Source organism: Choloepus didactylus, chromosome 1 (assembly GCF_015220235.1).
Source record: "Choloepus didactylus isolate mChoDid1 chromosome 1, mChoDid1.pri, whole genome shotgun sequence".
Taxonomy (NCBI): domain Eukaryota; kingdom Metazoa; phylum Chordata; class Mammalia; order Pilosa; family Megalonychidae; genus Choloepus; species Choloepus didactylus.
Genome location: NC_051307.1, coordinates 154804270 through 154826727, shown reverse-complemented (window position 1 = coordinate 154826727; position 22458 = coordinate 154804270). Strand labels below are relative to the sequence as shown.

The window sequence follows — 22458 nt, the reverse complement described above, 5'->3', positions numbered from 1 at the left end:
GCATAACAACTAAATGAAATGTGGTGTCCTGGATGCTTTCCTGGAACAGAAAAAGGACATTAGTTAAAAACTAAAGAAATTTAAATAAAGCACAAACTTGAGTTAGTAATAATGTATCAATATTTGTTCATTAGTTGTGACAAATGTGCCATACCAATGTAAGATGTTAATGATAGGGGAAACTGGAATGTGGGATATATGATATGCAACTTTTCTATAAATCTAAAACTATTCTTAAATTAAAATTTTATTTTAAAGAAAGCTATCAGCAAGGGAAATTACTGGTTGGAAAACTACTGAGACCCTCTTGTGAGTTCCACTATTTCCTGAAAATCCTATAGTGACTTTATAACCAAATGCAAGAACTAGGTCATGCCTCTGGGTGGCTGTTGCCCCAAGATTAATGGGCATGATTCTAGTTCTACAATGTAGTGCTTGAAGTTACTTCAGAGGAAAAAGCCAGAAGGGATAAATCATTTCATACACACATATACTCACTCATTCACACACACCTCTGCACCAAAAAAAGTGACACCCTCCCAGTTCAACTCCTCTCAGTCTCCTTCATGGACTTCTCTTTGTCTATCCTTAAAGGTGGTGTTTCTCATACAATTTTCCTATACATAAATATATTTTCTGTCCTTGGCTTCATCTACCACTTACTTGCTGATCTGTACACACCCACCTGTCCAATGAACACCACCACTTGGATATCCCATACACACAACAGCTCTGCAGTGGCACTTGGCATTCCTCGAAACTTGCTGTCCCTGCTGCTCTTATTTGAATCCCTCTTTGTGAGTGATGTTACCACCCCCTCAGCAACTGTCAGATCAGCAACTCGTCTTGGACTTCTCGTCCATCCCACAGAGCCTATCAGCTACCAGATTCTACCTCCTAAATGTTCCTTGGATCTGGGCTCTTCTCGCCAACCTCAGTGCCTTAGTTCAGGTTCTTGTGTCTCATCACAAAGATAACCTCAACCCCCTTCCATTCCTCACACTGCCCTCACAGGGAAACAACAGTTAATCAGTTACCCAAGAAACAACGGAAGATCACCCATCTTACCAGTTCTAAAACACAGAACTGATGGTGCTACTCCCTGGCAGACAACCCTCCAAGATTCCCTGGAATAAAGTCCAGGCTTCTCAGCCTGGCACACAAGCCCCTTCATGAATCGCCCCTTGTGTCATTCCTTCTTTTCCTCCTGCCATGTTCCCAAACACACCTTCTGCTTTGGTCATACCAAACTATTGGGAAATCCCTTTCCCAATTTATTCCCATATCCTAGTCCTTCTTGGTCTTTGATATTCAACTCATCCTCTTTTGGCAATGTTCTCTGAGCCTTCAAGCCTGAGGCAGGAGGCCTTTTCAAGGCTGCTCCTCAGTGTTCTTGTGCACCCTGTGGGTAATTCTGGCATTGTACTCATTCAGTCTGGATGCTAAAAATACAACAGTGAATTTAAAAAAAAATCATTGCTACCTTCATGGAGTTTTTACTCTTTGCCCACAGTCTTTGGGCCTCCTGTCTCTCCCTTGGAAGGAAGGTCTTTGAAGGTAAGAACTGTTCTTGTGTGCATCTTAAGCACTTAGCGTAGTACCGAGCACATAGTGGGTGCTCAAAAGATACAGATGGATGATTACATGCTTTTTTTCCTTTCATCCTTCATGCACTCAATGATGGGAGTTAGAGAAATGCCTTCAGTGTGCTGAGGAAAAATCACTTTGATACCTGGCTCTCATCCCTCCCCCAATCCTCCTCTCAATTTAGTTAATTATATTTCTTCTTCAGCCCAAGTTTAGTGGCATTTGACTGCATGTCACTCTCTAGGGTTTCCATTTGCCTCTGGAGTGAGTAATACACACTCAGAATATTATTAATGTTGTTCATCCATTTTTAAGCTATAGATGAAGCACAAACAAATATATTTCTAAAACACCGTGTAACAGTGACAGCAAGGAAATCAGAGGGTAGAATAGAGTGGAGGAAAGTAGAAGGGGAAAGTCACACAAAGTGAGTTAATTTCTTCCATTCACATAAACCGAAATCACAAGATACTGCCTTATATTGCGGCATCATGAAACAGAAAAATATACCAAACCTCTATTGCTTTTGTTTTCATTGTACAGCCTTTTATACTGCTTGAATTTTTAAACAGATGAACATTATTATATATATACCTTTCAGAATACTAGTTGGAATAGAAACAATAATGATGGGAAATGGAATGTTTCTTGTGGAAGAGGGGCAGCCTAGTCATCAGGAGTTAAAAGACCCCCACCTTTCTCCTCGTGACTACGCTGGAAGGAGGACCAATCCACTTTCACTGCAGCCAGTGACCTTGGGGAGGAGGTCTGGCCTCAGCTGCAGCTGATGGCCTTCCCATAAGTACTGAGTCACCGACTGCCACTGCAGCTGACACTTTCTCCTGACTGGGAGAGCACCTTGCCCCCTGCCCTTGGCCCCCAGAGCCTCAGGAATCAGCTTCTGGGAATTCTAAGGCAGATGCTGGGAAGTCCAGCCCAACACACTGGAAGCCTTCCTCTGCTGATGGGGAAGTGCGCTGGTGGCCATCTTCTCCCTTCTTTGTCCCCCTTTTTGATGATGTCATTCTCATCGGCCCCTTGGATTACTGAGCGAGCAAGGCCTCTGGAAATGGAGGACTGGAAGGAGAGGGTGGCTCTGCACCACCTTGTCCAGGGACCTTGTGCAGGACACTCAGACTCTTTATATCTCTATTTCCCCTTCCGTAACATGCCCCTCCCCCGCCATGTCACTGGATTCTTAGGAGAATCGAGAGAGAATGTATGTGGAGTTTGCTGTCAGCTAAAATATTCTTTATTAGTAGCCATATCTCTTTGAACTTTCACTTATAAAATCTCCTATTTCAATTCCATTACATTAGGCATGGCATCAAATCTGTCTGACTTATTTTTATTGGTGCGTGCATGCATTCAACGGCCACAGAGGCAAGCACGTGCCTTGTGGAGTGAGATGGGTTATGCCTCAGCCACTGGCAATTGGACAGATACCTTGAATAGATTCCCACATGGAGAATCCATTTCACTACAGGCAACCGTTAAAAAACTCAGGTTGCTGATTGTGTAGGGAGAGAGAGTGCAGGCCAGTCCAAATGTGTGTGAACATTAAACTGTGTCGGGTAGGGGAATATCTTCTAACATCCTCCCTGTGGAAGTTTGCTGCATCAGCATATCCTTCCTTCAGCGTAGGCCTGAGTGCAGCCCTGACCTTTTCAGGACCCACTTCAGCAATGATACTCATTCCATGTCTTGAATGACTGTGCATATGTGCATGTGTTTTCATTTTGATGATTTTGGGAGAGGTCTCAATATTTGGCAGTTCTCTGGATTCCCTTGGCTGTAAGGGTGTCATACTAAGCTGAAGCTGAGGCTAGGGTAGAGTTTGGGTATTTCCCTTTCGTGCATTTGGGCAGAAGGAGAGAAGTCTGAGAAGCACCAATCTAGCCAGGAGACTGCTCCCATGGGGCTGCTGGACAAGTGTCTGGTGATTATCTGTTTGATGAGAGAAGATTCTTCTGGGAAGGCCTGTGAGTCAGGACCCCAGGGAGGCCTCCTGGCTGGGAGAATTCAAATGAGTCACCCTGCTTAAATGGAAGCTAATACCACTGGCTTTCACCAGTGTTTTTGAATATAGGCTCAGCAAAATGGAAATGTGTTATCAACCTTTCCCTTTGCTGACCCTTCACCTTTCCTGCAATCTCATATCAAACACCATACTGAGCAGTTTATCTCATTTTTGCTCTTATTTTATTCTCCTTTTCCTCCTAATAGTTTTTTCCCCTAAGTCAAATCATTCAGGCTCTTGATGGCCTCCTATGAGTTGAATTTTCTTAGCTTATCTTTCAAAATCTGGCCCCTTCCCAGTCTTTCATTCAGAACATCCCATTACTCCAACCAAATTCATCAGCTAATCATTCCCTGAATATACCACAGACAAAACTCTTAATTACATTTCTCTTTTTGCATAGATACACCCCACCATTCCCACCCCTCAGATTTTATGTTCTTTTTTTATGTAAGTCTATCAAAGTCCTGCTCAAGTCCCACCTCTTCCAGGGAGCCCTCCCTGACTGCTCTAGCCCGTGGGCAGTACTCCCACCTCTGAGCCCCATAGCCCTAAGTGTACTTAGGACCTTTTTGTACTTGGCATAGGCTCTGGTTGATTGTTGTTTGCTTCTTATCTGCCCCACCTCTCCTCTGTGGAAGGGACCCTGTCTTATCCTTTATTGTTGGGGCAGTCTATAATATATAATAGGTGTTCCATGATGTTTGCTCCTGATAATGATGAAACGATCTGCCGCACTGAATGTTTGTTCCTGGAGCTCTTGAGTTCTACAGAGGAGCCTGCAGATGAGAGTGGGGGTGTGGTGCAGTAAGAAGAAACCCAGAGGTCATCTTAGCTTGTATCATTTTTGTATTGAGGTTTTGAGTAACATTCATTAAAAAAAAAAAAATCATTGCTGAAAATTAGAAAACCATTGGACACCAGTGTTATTATTTCCATGTCTGTTTATCCAATGTGATAAACAGTGGAGTAAATTCATTCCCACTGTTGAAAAGCAGGTCTGTAGCACAGAGAACCCATTAGAAAAAAGGATTCAGCATAAAGAATGGGCATTTTAGGCAGTTCCTAGAAACTCTATCTGTCCTATAGAAAGGGATTTCCTAGACAAATGGACTTGCCAAGACTTATCTAAATTCTAAAAACTTATATTTTGGGTCACAAGAAGTCACCAGTGATTGAAGCTCCACAGTGAGGTCTGCAAGTGGTTAGAAGACCTTGGTAGGGGTGATTGCAGGCCTTTGAGGACTCCCAAGGACAGTGTATAGCTGGGCCTCACCGTTTGCTCCAGTAAAGGCTGGTTTGGATGGAAGAGACAGAATCCTATTGCAACCAGCTCAATACAAAGGTAGTGGTGATTAGTGTAAAGACCTAAGTAAAGGAGAACTAGACAGCAAGCCAGGTACAGCCAGGCCCAGGAAACCAGAACAGCACAGGAAAGCTGCTGTCATGGTTGGTGACTCACTCCAGGCCCCTCCTCATCCCTGCTTCTCTCTGCCTGACTGTCTACCAGCTCCCTCCCTGTGCTCACCATGGCCACCAGGACAGGTTCCACAGGATATTATGACTCAGAACCTGCTGCCATCTGACTAGAGAATGCCTGACCCTCACATCAGATTTGAAAGAGGGAGAACCTGTGGTTGACTGGGCACAGTCCATGCTGAGTTGTCCACTCTCCGCCTAATCAGGGGAGAGAGAGGGGTTGCCACAGGGTTATAAAGCACTAGCAGTACAGGTCGGCTGCTAAGGGTGGAGGGTTGGGGGCCCAGCCATTCTGGACACGGAAGGTGTCTGGTATTGCAGTGACCTTTTGCTTGGCACCCACATGGATGTGGAGACAACACTGCCATTTGCAGGGATTTTGAGGATTTGCGTCTCCTGTGCAGGTACAGTGATAGTGCAGTGGATATTTTCACCATCAAATTCCAACAATGAATATAAGGTTCTTGCTTTCTTCTAGGGCCACAACCTCATTTTCCCTCTCACACCATGGACTTTGCAGCATAGGATGGAGGCTGGTTGGCTAGTTTTTCAGCCTTGGCAACAGAGGAAGTCAGAAAATATGGGGCCTAAGGTGAAAATCACATATAATCAAAATGTCTCTTGAGAATCCTTTAAATCTCCCATAAAATATAGGACACATATGTCTCTCAGGAGGTCCAACACCAGGTTTCCTGTAGCACCAGAACAGACCAGGTTTTTTGGTTGAAAACCAGGTCATGTGGTTGGTTTGCATTCAGGGGGCATGTTTTTAGAAAATCTTTAAAAGTTAGATCCATTCTCAGCTAGAGTAAAGAAAGCCATACCCTAGGGAGGCCCAAGGGGACCAAGTGTTCTGGAGAAATGCACGTTCTTTCTGAGGCATCTCCTCATTGGAATGTGGGAAGCAGTACCCCACAACATTAAATCATTTTTCTTTCTTTCTTTATGCCAAGGGTATATGGTTAAAATGACTTAATTGCATGTGGGATGAGATTTTACAATGAAAGGACACTACCTCTCTCTGTCTCCCTCATTTGGCACTTACCTGTCTTTTCTTCATACAGGGATAAGGTGCTTCTGGGGCAGGGAAAATGTCTTGCAGCTTGCAGTCTCTCCCTTGAACTTCCCCCAGCCCTCTCACCTCACATCCCAGCCATTTGCTTGTATTACCTCCTTCTTAAATGTTCCTTGGTTAACTGTCTGATTCTAACTCTGCTGTGCTTGGTTCCCCTACCTAAGAAGTGAACCTTAATTAAAGAGGGAAAAGAATGCATAAAAATATAACACTTATCTGATTTTGAACAACTCGCTCAATACGGAAGGCTAATGTTTCAGACCGTCTTTTGGGATGATATGAGCATGTGTCTCCCTAGAAATGAAATAATGGACTAGATCAGTGGTCCTCAAACTTGGCCATTCATAAGAAACACCTGGAGAGTACAAATTCTGATTCAGTAGCTCTGGGGCAAGCCAAGACTGTATTTCTGACACTGCCATAACCATTACAAAGTCCTCCCCCCAGTGCCACTGCTGCCCATGGGCCAGAACCAGTGTTTGCATATCACTGGCAACGGTGCTTTTTTGAGGGCCTTGATTGTAGGAACAACCTAAGGGTTAGTTGTGAACTATTCCAAGAGCTGAGAATAATAGTCTCAGCTCATGTTATGCAGGTTTGCTGTGAGGGGACTAAGTGACTTAATGTCTATCAAGTATTTAGAACAGCACCTGGCACAAAGCAAATGCTATACGAATATTTCTCAGTAACAATCATTTTTAAATTTTCATGCAGGTAAACTCTAATATCTCCCTCTGAAACAAATGAAATTGACTTCCTCAGATGCAGGTGAAAAACTAGACTGGGATGCAGCTGAAAGCCTGGGCTGAGACAGATGGAAAACAAATACAAAGCTTTAGTGTGAATGTTACGTGTGATAATTTTCTCTGCTTAGGAGCACAGATAACCCACAAGATCAGGACCACATCTGCTGCTCCAGACAGCATAACCCTCATCTGGCCTGAAGAGACAGGAAAAGCTCCCACAGGCCCAGGCTTTCCACCATGGCTATGGCCACTACTAGCATGATTATCAGTCTCCTTGAAAGGACCCGGCTCACCTTCTCAGGTTGCCTCCCCAGAGAGGTCTCTGCTGACCTATAGTATATTGATCCTGTCTCTAGTCTCCATCAATCACATTATCCCATCTTGCTTCATCATAACAATTATTACTATTTATAGTGATCTTATTTATGTATTTATCTGTTTATTTTTGTCTTTCCCACTAGAATGCAAACGCAGCTGTTTCATTCTTTGCTATATCCCAGCACCATGCACAATGCTGGATACTCAGTAAATATCTGTTGAATGCATGAACCAAAATAGTGTCATAGAGTATGGAAGTGAAGAGGAAAAAAATGCTGCATTCTTTCTTTTTTTCTTATCATCATCTTTCAATATCCTGCTACTGGGAGCTGGGAGCTGCTTCCCAAAGATGGGGTTCTGAAGACAGACTGTCCTGTGTGGGAATCAAGAACCATGGGAGAAGGACCCTCCCAACTTTCTCTTGAAGTCTCAGCCCTTGCCTGACTGCTAGAAAATGGGACATGTGTCTTAAAGTCTCGGTTAAATATAAAGACTCTGGCTGGTGACTGGAAAACCCTTATGCATGGGAATAGTCACATAGTCTAGATGGGTGGACTCAACCCAAGCCAATAGCTCTATTAAAACCTAGGCCTTTGGTCCAGGACTTCTTGGCCTGAGTAATTGGCATGGTTTTCAATTTACTTCTCTTGACCATAAATTATAAAATTTGCTGTTTCATATATCCAGACTACAGGCCATCAAAGACAGAAAAACAATTCTTAATCATGGGTCATAGGTGAATTTAGAAGTACAAGCAACCCAAGCTTTTATGCAGTGTTTTTCACTAGGCCCAATGATAGCATTGGAGGTGGGACTACTTTCTCACATACTAAGACATTTATCATACCTGGTCCCTGGGGAAATAAATGCCAGTACCTGGAGTCCTTGTGACAACCAAAAAATGTCCCCAGGCATTTCCAAATACCCCTAGGGGTGATACTGCCCTATTTGAGTACCACTAATTACAGGGAAGTAAACTGCTTCCTTTTACCTTAAATGTCAGTTTCAGCATCATCTTATTTGGGCAGTGTCTTAGTTTCCTATGGCTGCCATACAAATTACCACAAACTGGGTAGCCTGAAACAACAGAAATTTATTCTTTTACAGTTTTAGAGAAGTCAGAAATCAAGATGTTTTCAGGGCTCCTCATCCTCCAAAGACTCTAGGAGAGAATTCACTCTGTGCTTCTTCCAGCTTCTGGTGGTTGCAGCTGTTTCTTGGCTTATGGCTTCATGCCTCCAATCTCTGCCTCCATGGTCCCATGGTCTCCTCCTCTTCTTTCTCAAAACTCCCTCTGCCTTCTTATTATAAGGATAGATGTGATGGCATTTAGGACCTACACAGATAATACAAGATGAGCTCTACCTCTTGACATCCTTAATCACATCTTTTGCCATATAAGGTAATAGTCATAGACTATGGGGATTAGCAATAGTCATAGATGATGGGACCATTTTTCAGCCTACCACTGGCAGTTTTAAAAATTAACTTGTAATTAAATAAGTAATACATTGTCTTGTAACACAATATTCAAATAAGGCTGTCTCCTTTGACCTCTACTTCCAGTTTTAGTCACTTCCCCACTTTTCTGAGGAAACCCGTATAACCAATGTGGTTTCTATCCTTCCAGACCTTTCTCTATATGTTTTCATACATATATAGAAACTTACATATGAATGTAGTAGAGTTTTGTTGCCATGTTTATACTTTATATTTCATCTGCAACTTGAATTTTTTACTCCACAATATTTTTTTTGGAGATCTTTCCATGTCAGAACACATAAAGATACCTCATCCTTTGTAACAGCTACACAGTATTTTACAATCTTGATGGACCTTTTACAGAGAGCTGCAAAGGAAATTATTACTCTACATAAGGCGTCATTTGTGGTCTAGTCACAGGACCAGATTAGACAAAAGCTGAGGTCATTTTGAGTCATTCCCTCCAACCCTGCACTGGCCACAGAACAAAGTGGTGCCTTGACTGGAATTTGAAAGTAGTATCTCTAAGCCTGGGTATCCTGGCTGGTTTAGAAGCACAGTTCACTGGGTTTACTGCACTGAAACAGATTCATTTCCTTCCTTAACCTCTAGTGTGACATTTTCAGTCAATATGTTCTGGTTCTAATGGAGTAAGTTGGATGATCCCCTTTGTCTTTCAACCAAATAACGCATGAAGAAGGATGTTTACTTTTATGGGTAATTATGGGTCTATGAATTGAGCACCTAGCACTAGGTACTTTCCTTCCTTTTCTGTAATCCTCACAATAGCCCTTCACAATAGATACCACTAGCTTAATTATATAGATGAGAAAACTGAGACCTAGAGGGGTAAAATGGGATAGTTAAGTACAGGGCCCAGACACAAACCCAAGGCTTGCTCTCAGATGAAAAATTACTACCTTCAACTTATTTATTTATTCAACAACATATATTGAGCACCTGCTGTGTGCTGGAAATGTACTCAGCACTAGGAATACAGCAGTGAACAAGGCAGATGAGATCTCTGCCCCCCACAGGACTTACATTCTAATGGGAAAGACAATTAAGAAGTGAACAAACAAATACACTCTTATCATTTAAGGAACATTAAGTACTGTGAATAAACATAAAGAAGGGTAAAGGGGCCAATGAGTTGCAGGGTATTTTTATTTTTCTTATACTCTAAGACAGAAAGTTGGAGTGGGTGGAGAGTAAAAAAGATGATTAAAGACTTTACGTAAATACTGATGAGGAATCAATCCAATTTAATTCAACAAATATTTATCATGTGCCTACTGTGCTAGAAACTATGGTATAGGGATGATTAAGAAGTATTCTAACAAACTCACAGAAAGGGAAAAATATTTGAAAATCATACATCTGATAAGGGACTTATATAAAGAATTCTTACAAATCAATAATAAAAAGACAAATAGCCCAATTTAAAAATGGGCAAAGTATCCAAATAGACATTTCACCAAAGAAGATATACAAATGGCCAATAAGCACATGAAAAGACACTCAACATCATTAGCCATTAGGGAAATGAGAATCAGAACCACGAGATACCACTTCATACCCACTATTATGGCTGTAATAGAAAAGACAGACAATAACAAGTGTTGGTGAGGATGTGGAGAAATTGGAATTCTCATACATTGCTGGCAGGATTGTAAAATGGTGCAGCCACTTTACAAAACAGATTAGAAGTTCCGCAAATGTCAGAGTTACCTCATGATCCAGCAATTCTACTCCTAGAGATATAGCTAAGAGAATTGGAAACATATGTCTACACAAAAAACTTGTACATAAATATTCATAGTAGTATTATTAGCCAAAGAGTGGAAACAACACAAATGTCCAACAATTAATGAATGGATAAACAAGTATGGAATATCCATACAATGGAATATTATTCTATGGAATTGCCTGGGAAGCAAGCTTAAGATGAGAATGGAGAGCCACGGACAGAAACCTGTGGAGCAACAATACTGAAAAGACAAATAGAAAAGTCTGTGAAGGAAACAGATGGTGAGGATGAAAAGCCATGAGAGAGGATTAATATAGTGGAAATCAAGAGACGATTTTCAGAAAGGATCTTTTAAGAGGTCTTACTTTCAAGGAGGTAAATACCACAGTGAGGTCATCGATAAAAAACAAGCAGAGAGGACCACCAAACATAACAATGACCATGATTGCACCCTGGTCTGAACACACCAGCTAAAAGACATTTCTAGATCCACTGAAGAAATTGGAATGTGAGACATGTAGCAGATGCTAATACAAAATTATTGTTAATTTTCTGTGATGATACTTCAGGTGTATAGAAAGATATCTTTAATTTTTTAAAAATGCATACTGAAGTATTGTAGGGTGAAATGTTAATGTCTATAATTTATTGTATAATACTTCAGCAAAATCAAATGGATGGAAGGATTTTGGCGAAGTCTTAGCAATGGTTAGGTCAAATAATGGGTGTATGTGTTCATTATACTAGTTTCTCCATTTTTCTGTCTGTTTGAAAACTTCAGAAAATCTAAAGTAAACAAATGAGCACACAAAATCTGAAAAGAGGCCATGGGATCTGGTAGTGAAGAGAACCTTGGTGGCTCTTGGAAAATAGCTGTGGCTGAGAACTGAATGGAATACCCAGATTGTGGGATACTTGAGGTGAGGCACAGGAGTGGATATAGGACACTTATAAGGTTTTGCTTTGAAAGAAAAGAAGGAAATAGGATGTTATCTAGAGAGGGCAACAAAATCAAATGAAATGGCAGAGGGGAAGAAGCGAGTGAGAAGCTAAAGACTGAAGGTGTTGACAAAAGAAACACTAATTCAGGGAGCAAGAGAAGAAAGAATGTAAACAAGTACTCAGGTAAGAGGTTCGGCACAGGAAGAGAAGGAGGCTGTTCTTTTAAGCTGTGCATGGAGGAAATTATTTGGTCTGAAAAAAGTTGAGTGACAATGAGTGAACAGATCTGCAAATATTAATACATGGAGCTGCATGCAATTATATGTAGTTATGGTATTGAATATACCATCAGAAACAAAACTACAAAATATTTCCCATCGACTTTTTGTGTTTTGGGAATGGCACTTAAACACTGTTATTGGGGTTGGCTTGAAGAGAACACCAGGAGTAGAGCTTGCTGGGTTGGAGGAAATTTAAGACAGGGAAGTAAGCAGGCAGCAATAGGGGAACATCAGGGGTAAAAGTGATAATTCTTCCCCACTCAGGGAAAAGATGGGGAATTCACAGCAACCAAGGCTCCAAGAGTGGGGCCAAACCCTTGTTTAATTTTGTGATCTGCCACAGAATCATAGCTAGTTTCCATCTAAGGGAACAGAACAGCATCATCATATGGGGAGTTCTGGGCGTGGTGTTAGGTCATAAAAGCAGTGCAGTGGAGGGCACTGAGGAGGAGACAAGGGGCAGCCGTAGGAGATTAGGTGGATGACATGAGGCCTAAGCATGCAGTCAGTTAGGCTACAGGGCTAGACTTTTTCCAGGAATGGGGTGAGGTAGGAGATGGGGAAGAAGCTCTCTGAGCAAAGAGGACCAAGAAAACTTGGAATCCTGCGAACTCTGAGGGATATGGCTCTAAACAGTGTGTATAAAAGCAGAAAACGTATTCCATGTCTCCTATTTACCTTAGAAAGCCAAGTGTACTTTTTATTCTAGTAATGGTAGACAGGAGTAGACATAGTCAGCTTTGGCTATGTTTCAGTTGGCTGTGTATTAGTTTCCTAGGGCTGCTCTAATAAATTACCACAAACTTGGTGGCTTAAAACAACACAGATTATCTTACAGTTTTGGAGGTCAAGGAGTCCAAAGTGGATCTCCCTGGGTCAAAAATCAAGGTGTCTGCTAGGCTGTGCTCCTTCTAGAGGCTCTGAGAAAGAATCTGTTTCCCTGCCATTCCCAATTTCTAGAGGTTGCCCAAATTCCTTGGCTTATGGCCCCCTTCCTCCTTGTTCAAAGCCAGCAAGATTTCATCTCTTTGACCCTTTTTCTGTCACATCACTCTCTCACTGACTATAGGCTGGATAGGTCCTCTGCTTTTAAGGGCCCTTGTGCTTAGATTGGGCCCACCAGGATAATCTCCCCATCTCAAGGTCCATAACCTTAATCACTTCTGTAAAGTCCCTTTTGCCATGCAAGTTAACATAGTCACAGGTTCTGGGGATTAGGGCGTGAACACCTTTACTTGGCGGTGGGGCAGGGAGGGGAGTGGGGGATTATTCTGCCTACCACACCTACTGTGGCAAGGAGCCCTGTGTGATCCTAGGGAAAAAATAAAAGCATTTTCCGTCTTCTCAAGGGAGTAGGTAGGCTTGTATTTCTAGCTGTTCTCTGTCATCAAAGGATCTAAGCTTTACTATATATTTCCAAGAGTTATCAACCTCCTCTAGATGTGCTACTAAGAACTTTTGCCAAAAAAAGAAGTCAGATAAACCTGTGTTTGGCGGAGTTAAAAAGGTGAGACACCCACTCTGGATGGATGTCTGTTGTGGGAAGAAGTTCAGTGGGAAAGGGAGATTCAGTGCTCCTGGTATGACAGAATATCAAAGATAATGGCTTTAGGAGGGCTGGTAGACACTGGTCCTGGAGTCACAGATGTGGGGAGCACAGGGCTGTCCCTGTGGAAGTATCAATGGGCCTGGGCAGCTGATATTAGTCCAGTAGTCACTGTGTAGCTATAAATAATATAAATATTAAAACAGTTTCCTGCTGTTGCCCCAAGACTCCTGAGTTCTTCACACACATACCACCCCAGCCACCTCAGCCTCTCCTCCCATCAACTAAAAGGTAACACCAGGCCCGCATAGGGACTCCCAGACCCTGCTTTGTGGCTTATGTCCATTCTGATTGGATGGTGTCTACACCATATTAAATGTCAACTTTTGCCTATTACTTTTAGTTCCCAGGAGCAACGAAGGTGGAGACAATCTCAGACTGAGAAGATTGGCTCTTCCTGATGGGTGGGAGTCTGGAGGAGGGTGACCCCCTTTGGGGGGCATGGAACAGTTTCCTGTTAATTGTTTTCAGATCTTCATGCCCTAGTGAAATCTTCCATTTTCTGATAACATGATTAGATTCCTGTCTATGTGAGGTGGCCAACATCTCTCAATTGATCACCTCTGAGTAGCACTTCTGTGAAGAAAGACAAAGGAAGCACGCCAGCTGACCAATATCAGACTTCCTGCCAATCTTGGCTCCTGGGTGCCCAAGCTGGTTCTAATTTAATTTGAAAAATAAAGACATGTGACAATACTTGGATCTCAGATCCTATGGAGCAATTCTTACTTGTGATGCACTTCACAATATACCAGTATATGCTGTAATATTAAAAGGCAGAATTCCCCCATCCCAACCAACAACAAAAATTCCTCACATAAAACTGACACTCCTATTTATTTAGTAACTCCTTGTGGTAGAAACTAAGCTTCAGAGTCACCTTTGATATATCTGCTTCTCTTACTCTTGACATTCAATCAGACTAAAAAACCAGTGAAGAAAGAAGATCTGGTGGGAACCAGGGAGGGACATGTTGAGTCTGAGGCCCCTGTGTGTGTAGATATATAGATCTGAAGTTCAGAAGAGAGATCTGGCTGGAGAGATAAGTAGCTGATACCAATCTAAATTTTCAAACTCAAGGGTTCAAGAAATAGAATTTGTTAATTGTTTTAAAATTCAACTCAATGTGTATTTAGAATTCCCCTGGTTCTGCCTATCCCCTGCAGGGATTACAGGCCACCAAGGTGGAAGGGCAGGTTGGGCCCATGTGGTCCTTGACAACATGGTCTCTAAGGTCCAGGGTCATCCATCTGTACAGATGCCCACTGGGACAGCCACTACCCACACCCAGTTTACCACTCAGCTGCCTCCTGATCCTCTCCTCCTTCTCTGGCTCCTTTAAATATGGTAGCACTTTCCATTTCTTCATGCCAGAAGCTTGCTACCTCCACAAGTCTCCACTGGGGAACAGAGTGTAAGGCCTCCTTTTCTCTATATCATCTACCAACACAACATTCACATAGTCTCTCACCTTTCCCTGAGTCTTGGGGTGCAGACTCTGGAGCTAGACAACCTGGATTGGAATCCTGACTTTGCCATATGCTGGCTGTGTGACCTTAGGTATCTTACTTAACTTCTCTGTGCCTCAGATTCTCTTCAAGAAAATAAGGATGATTGTGCCAGTCCCACAGGGCCACTGTAAGAATGAAATGCATCAATACATGTAAGGCACTTGTAACAGTGCCTTATGTCAAAGGCTTTTCTCCTCTGCCTGATTCCTGTTGACTCTGCTTGGACCCCAGGGTGCTACCTGTGCTGGGAAAAGGTGAATTGTGGCCTTGGGGGGGATGCAGGGATGCGAGCATTAAAGAATGGTGAGGTTCTGCTCCAGGCTACAGCTCATTTTTTCCTACAGTATCTAAAACCAAACATAACTCATGCTGTGAGGATAGATTTCTCTTTTCTAAACTCCATTTGTTTATTGTATTTGAGAATACAGACCATCTGTTAACTCGACTTTGTGTGAACTAATAATCCTGGCCTTGTTATGTAAGGAGAGTGTTCTCCTACCCCTTCTCAAGGTTCCACTCTCTTAGTTTCCCTGCACTGACACATTACTTCTCCCTGAGCTCAAAAAGTGTGTTGTGTGGGTAAGTATGTGTGGGTATGTGTTGGGGATAGGGAAGCTGGAGGGTGGGAGCTCATCACGTTTCAGGTGCCCATGTGAGTGCCTAATACACAATAGGTTTCCTTTACCATCCCTCCTATGCCCATATCTAACAGCTGAATTTCCCCCAGGTCCTGAACCACCAAATCATTACGGAAACTTGAAACACTCTTAAAGATGTCCAAGGCCTCCCGGGGGACAGGACCCCCACTGAAACCTTTCTCTCAGAGGTTTGTGTGTGGAAAGCAATACCTGTCACCAGCTCAGGCTGGGGAAGCAGTTTCTGGCTTATTGAGGCCACAATGTCGCAAGAAATTTCCTGGAAAATTTCACTGGGAACTACTGCCCTAAGAAGTGTCTAATTTCTTACCAAATGAAACAGTCAAGCCATCACATCTCTACACAAGTCCTGTTCGACTTTTGGCCCTGTTAAGACCAAGATGGGGCTGACCTCAGAGGTTCTCCATCCTGATTGTACATTGCAATCACAGGGGACCTTTAGAAAATACTGATGTCTGGGTCTTATCCCAGAGATTTTATTGGTCTATGCATCTAGATTATTTGAACAGTTCCAGGGTAATTAGCTGGAGATTTTCTTGTAGTTGGGGTTGTGGAGGGTGTAGCAGTATTAAAATAAATATTTCCCATTGATAGGAGAGGTGTCCTCATTGGCCCCTTCCTTTTAATTATTTTACTCTCTCTCCTTTTTTTCCTTCTACCCATTTTATTATAATTATTTGGAATTAGTTGTATCATTCCCTTTCATTCACCCAAGCTATTATTCTTTTGCAACAAAAGGTGAGGATGAAAAAAGTCAGCACACTCTACAGCCTCTTAAAGTTTTTGTTTCCTCTTGGCTTAAAGTCTTACTCAACAGGGGGAGACTTATGGGTAGATGCTTAGACTCAAGATAAACAGAAAATGAGTAAATGCCCTGCCCAACCAGACTTAGCCTGGCCCACTCCACATAGCCAGCCATCAGCTCTTTCTAGAAAGCACAGTCTGAAGGCATTTCTGCCCCCTTTCAGACATTCTGGGTTTCCTTTATGGCCTAAAGTTGATATCTGAAGGAGGCCAAGACTCAAGCCTTCTCCACATACCTGTAGCTTTCAGACTCTCAGACTCACTCTCTGTAAAAAAAAAAAAAAAAAAGCACCGTCTACCCATCTACTACAAATGTTTTATTCTGCCATTGGCCAGGCAGAAATTAGTGAGGGAAAACAGTCAGCTCAGCACTTCCACTACTAACTTTTATAAGGGAAAACCTAAAGAACTGTTCTTCATTATTTGTAAAGCCTAGGTTTCGGAATATTAGTCTTTCATAGTCTCATGAAATTTATTAAAATTAGATGTTAGCAATTTAAAAGCCATACTATTTATGAGTTGTCAATAGGTTGCACAGTCTTATGCAGTCATGGGAATTATAGTTCTGCATCTTAGACTATGAGCTCCTAGTGTTATGATTGGCTATAAACTGAGAGTACAGGGAAATAGTTTCCATGTCCAAAGGCTGAAATGTTTTCCTGATTTCAAAGCTAAAATATGTCATATAATTTTAAATATAATAGCAAAAGTTTATGGCTCATTTGAACTTGATCTTTATTCATTAAGATAGTCCTGGCTGAATTGGCTAAGACTGTGGCTCTAATTTGTTCTCAGTACACAGAGAGCTGCAGAGCTATACACATATATTAATAGACACAGCATATGTTTAACCTAAGGGATGCCCATACTGTGAATAATATGATGTGCATGTTGTACAGGCCCTGGGCCTGTTTGTTTTCAGTTCCATTCTTCACTCTTGCCCTGTTCTGCTTTGAATCTCAGCAGAGCTTACCCCTGCAGACAGGTTTTCCCACACCCCCAGGTTGCCTGGATTCCAGCTGGGCTCATCCATTGAGAGGCAGTAGAGGGTGGGAGGAAGAAAAGCTGGGGTTTTTCTCCCTAAGCCTCTCTATCTTGGATGGTGTCTCTTATAGTGACCATAGCATGGCTCCAGCTCTTACCAGAAAGGCTGTCTATGGTGCCAGTTTCCATCCTTGATGCCAGCCCCTAGGCTCTGATAACACTGTCTGTTTGTACCTCCAGCTCAGGATCAGAAGTGGCTTCTCACTGTGCTAATCTAAGCTGCTCAGATTCTCATCACCTGTATAACCAAGTCCCTGTATTAAATTCCTTCTGTTATAATACTCAGTTAGACACTGACTGATACATATGTCATGGTTAAACACATTTTCCTTTAACATAGCAGATTCTTTAATTAGAGTTGTGCTTAGCAATCTATTATTATCTGTAATAATTTGTTTGAAGGGTAGTTTCTTAATCTATTGAAGTTATTATGTTTCAATAAAAATTTTTTAAATGCTTAAATTTCATAAATGCTTAAGAATTTCACCACTTTAAGCTTCAAAACAGTGGTCTAATTTTACTCAGTACATTTATATGATAAATGTAATGGAAACAGTGACTCATAAGTCAACAAATGATTGTTGTTCCTAGTAGAACTACTGCTATATTTTGCCGAAATAGCTCACATTCATTCCTGAGCTAATATACATACCAACTTCCAGCAATAGAATCATGGAACAATGATCTAGTAGTAGTTACAGTACAATGCTCATAATAACTTCTGAAACTTGGAAGTAATTTACATCTCTCTCTCTAAGTGGTTTATTTTTATCATTACTTACAATATCTTTCCTGAACCTTTGCCCAAAATCGTCTCTCCTGCCAACTGCAAATTCCCGCCAACCATATTATTCCAGGAGGAGAATGGATTTGTAAACTATCTTCTTAGAGCCCTCAACTAAAAGTAAGTCACTTAGGGTAACACTTTCTTTCTTTCCTCCCTCCTTCATTTTGTCCAAGCTTAAAGGACCCCACAAGTGTTAAAAAAAAAAAAAGTCACATAAGAGAACTAGAATTTCAAACATGTAGCCTGCTACTTTATCTGTCAAGATGGTATATAAGCATCTGAGTAAAAATAGCAGATTAAACATGTTTGATTTTGTCCTCACTAAGACCCCACTAAAATGGTAGCAAAGGCATTTCAAAAGTGATAAACAGCTAGTAATGGTGGAGGGACTCTTGGTAGATGAGTGGAGGTGGACAGTGGATGGAGGACTGGTGGCAGAAGAAAGAGGACAGAAGAAGCCAAACCTAGATTACACAAGGTGGGGGGTGTGGGGTGGTGGAGGGGAATAAAGCCCAGAAGAAAATCTTTTGCAATGCAGAATTTGGGAGTTTAGGCAATTCAGAAACATCAGTTGAGTGATGGGGCTGAAACATGGGAAATGCTAAACAACCACAAAGGAGCAGTTGACCTATCAGCCCACTTGGCAACCAGATTGGCCCTTCGCCCTCCAGAAAAACCAACAACCACCTTGTTCTCCTCTCTATAAAATGTAATGGACCGAGAGGCGGGGCAAGATGGCAGACTGGTGAGCTGTATGTTTTAGTTACTCCTCCAGGAAAGTAGGTAAAAAGCCAGGAACTGCGTGGACTGGACACCACAGAGCAATCTGTCTTTGGGCATACTTCATACAACACTCATGAAAACGTGGAACTGCTGAGATCAGCGAAATCTGTAAGTTTTTGCGGCCAGGGGACCCGCGCCCCTCCCTGCCAGGCTCAGTCCCGGGGGAGGAGGGGCTGTCAGCTCCAGGAAGGAGAAGGGAGAATTGCAGTGGCTGCTCTCATCGGAAACTCATTCTACTGATTCAAACTCCAACCATAGATAGACTGAGGCCAGACACCAGAGACTCTGAGAGCAGCCAGCCCAGCAGAGAGGAGACGGGCATAGAAGGAAAACAACACGAGAAGCTCCAAAGTAAAAGCAGAGGATTTTTGGAGTTCTGGTGAACACAGAAAGGGGAAGGGCGGAGATCAGGCCTTGAGGCGCATATGCAAATCCCGAAGCAAGGCTGATCTCTCTGCCCAGGGCACCTTTCCTTAATGGCCCTGGTTGCTTTGTCTATTAGCATTTCAATAACCCATTAGATCTCTGAGGAGGGCCGTTTTTTTTTTTTTTTTTAAATCCTTTTTGCTTTTTCTAAAACAATTACTCTAAGAAGCTCAATACAGAAAGCTTCAAAGAATTGAAATTTGGGCACGTCAAGTCAAGAGCAGAAATAAGAGAGCTCTGAGACAAAAGGCAATAATCCAGTGGCTGAGAAAATTCACTAAACAACACAACTTCCCAAGAAAAGGGGGGGTGTCCGCTCACAGCCACCATCCTGGTGGACAGGAAACACTCCTGCCCATCACCAGCCCCATAGCCCAGAGCTGCCCCAGACAACCCAGTGTGACGGAAGTGCTTCAAATAACAGGCACACACCACAAAACTGGGCGTGGACATTAGCCTTCCCTGCAACCTCAGCTGAATGTCCCAGAGCTGGGAAGGGGGAGCAGTGTGAATTAACAGAGCCCCATTCAGCCATCATTTGAGCAGACTGGGAGCCTCCCAACACAGCCCAGCAGCCCAGAACTGCCCTGGGGGGACGGCACTCACCTGTGACATAGCACAGTCATCCCTCAACAGAGGACCCGGGGTGCACAGCCTGGAAGAGGGGCCCACTTGCAAGTCTCAGGAGCCATACGCCAATACCAAAGACTTGTGGGTCAGTGGCAGAGACAAACTGTGGCAGGACTGAACTGAAGGATTAGACTATTGCAGTAGCTTTAAAACTCTAGGATCATCAGGGAGATTTGATTGTTAGGGCCACCCCCCCTCCCCGACTGCCCAGAAACACGCCCCACATACAGGGCAGGCAACACCAACTACACACGCAAGCTTGGGACACCAATTGGGCCCCACAAGACTCACTCCCCCACTCACCAAAAAGGCTAAGCGGGGGAGATCTGGCTTGTGGAGAACAGGTGGCTCGTGGACGCCACCTGCTGGTTAGTTAGAGAAAGTGTACTCCACGAAGCTGTAGATCTGATAAATTAGAGATAAGGACTTCAACTGGTCTACAAACCCTAAAAGAACCCTATCAAGGACAGCAAATGCCACGAGGCCAAAAACAACAGAAAATTATAAAGCATATGAAAAAACCAGACGATATGGATAACCCAAGCCCAAGCACCCAAATCAAAAGACCAGAAGAGACACACCTAGAGCAGCTACTCAAAGAACTAAATATGAACAATGAGACCCTAGTACGGGATATGAAGGAAATCAAGAAGACCCTAGAAGAGCATAAAGAAGACATTGCAAGACTAAATAAAAAAATGGATGATCTTATGGAAATTAAAGAAACTGTTGACCAAATTAAAAAGATTCTGGACACTCATAGTACAAGACTAGAGGAAGTTGAACAACGAATCAGTGACCTGGAAGATGACAGAATGGAAAATGAAAGCATAAAACAAAGAATGGGGAAAAAAATTGAAAAACTCGAAATGGACCTCAGGGATATGATAGATAATATGAAGCGTCCGAATATAAGACTCATTGGTGTCCCAGAAGGGGAAGAAAAGGGTAAAGGTCTAGGAAGAGTATTCAAAGAAATTGTTGGGGAAAACTTCCCAAATCTTCTAAACAACATAAATACACAAATCATAAATGCTCAGCGAACTCCAAATAGAATAAATCCAAAAAAACCCACTCCGAGACATATACTGATCACACTGTCAAACATAGAAGAGAAGGAGCAAGTTCTGAAAGCAGCAAGAGAAAAGCAATTCACCACATACAAAGGAAACAGCATAAGACTAAGTAGTGACTACTCAGCAGCCACCATGGAGGCGAGAAGGCAATGGCACGATATATTTAAAATTCTGAGAGAGAGGAATTTCCAGCCAAGAATACTTTATCCAGCAAAGCTCTCCTTCAAATTTGAGGGAGAGCTTAAATTTTTCACAGACAAAGAAATGCTGAGAGAATTTGCTAACAAGAGACCTGCCCTACTGGAGATACTAAAGGGAGCCCTACAGACAGAGAAACAAAGACAGGACAGAGAGACTTGGAGAAAGGTTCAGTACTAAAGAGATTCGGTATGGGTACAATAAAGGATATTAATAGAGAGAGGGAAAAATATGGCAAACATAATCCAAAGGATAAGATGGCCGATTCAAGAAATGCCTTCACGGTTTTAACGTTGAATGTAAATGGATTAAACTCCCCAATTAAAAGATATAGATTCGCAGAATGGATCAAAAAAAATGAACCATCAATATGTTGCATACAAGAGACTCATCTTAGACACAGGGACACAAAGAAATTGAAAGTGAAAGGATGGAAAAAAATATTTCATGCAAGCTACAGCCAAAAGAAAGCAGGTGTAGCAATATTAATCTCAGATAAAATAGACTTCAAATGCAGGGATGTTTTGAGAGACAAAGAAGGCCACTACATACTAATAAAAGGGGCAATTCAGCAAGAAGAAATAACAATCGTAAATGTCTATGCACCCAATCAAGGTGCCACAAAATACATGAGAGAAACATTGGCAAAACTAAAGGAAGCAATTGATGTTTCCACAATAATTGTGGGAGACTTCAACACATCACTCTCTCCTATAGATAGATCAACCAGACAGAAGACCAATAAGGAAATTGAAAACCTAAACAATCTGATAAATGAATTAGATTTAACAGACATCTACAGGACATTACATCCCAAATCACCAGGATACACATACTTTTCTAGTGCTCACGGAACTTTCTCCAGAATAGATCATATGCTGGGACATAAAACAAGCCTCAATAAATTTAAAAAGATTGAAATCATTCAAAGCACATTCTCTGACCACAATGGAATACAATTAGAAGTCAATAACCATCAGAGACTTAGAAAATTCACAAATACCTGGAGGTTAACCAACACACTCCTAAACAATCAGTGGGTTAAAGAAGAAACAGCAAGAGAAATTGCTAAATATATAGAGACGAATGAAAATGAGAACACAACATACCAAAACCTATGGGATGCAGCAAAAGCAGTGCTAAGGGGGAAATTTATAGCACTAAACGCATATATTAAAAAGGAAGAAAGAGCCAAAATCAAAGAACTAATGGATCAACTGAAGAAGCTAGAAAATGAACAGCAAACCAATCCTAAAC

General features: G+C 42.2%; 1 protein-coding gene and 1 long non-coding RNA gene across 5 annotated transcripts in view; one reads left to right on the top strand and one right to left on the bottom strand.

Annotated features, from left to right (window-relative positions):
• The window catches only part of ZBTB38 (zinc finger and BTB domain containing 38), a 153726-nt gene that overhangs the window by 18430 nt on the left and 112838 nt on the right, over nt 1-22458 (top strand). The window lies entirely within an intron of this gene.
• Nucleotides 8299-22458, bottom strand: part of LOC119539940 — a 69023-nt gene continuing 54863 nt past the window's right edge. For all 3 annotated transcript variants that reach the window (XR_005217977.1, XR_005217980.1, XR_005217979.1), the window contains one exon: nt 8299-8561. This is a non-coding gene — a long non-coding RNA (uncharacterized LOC119539940). The remainder of the gene's footprint in view (nt 8562-22458) is intronic.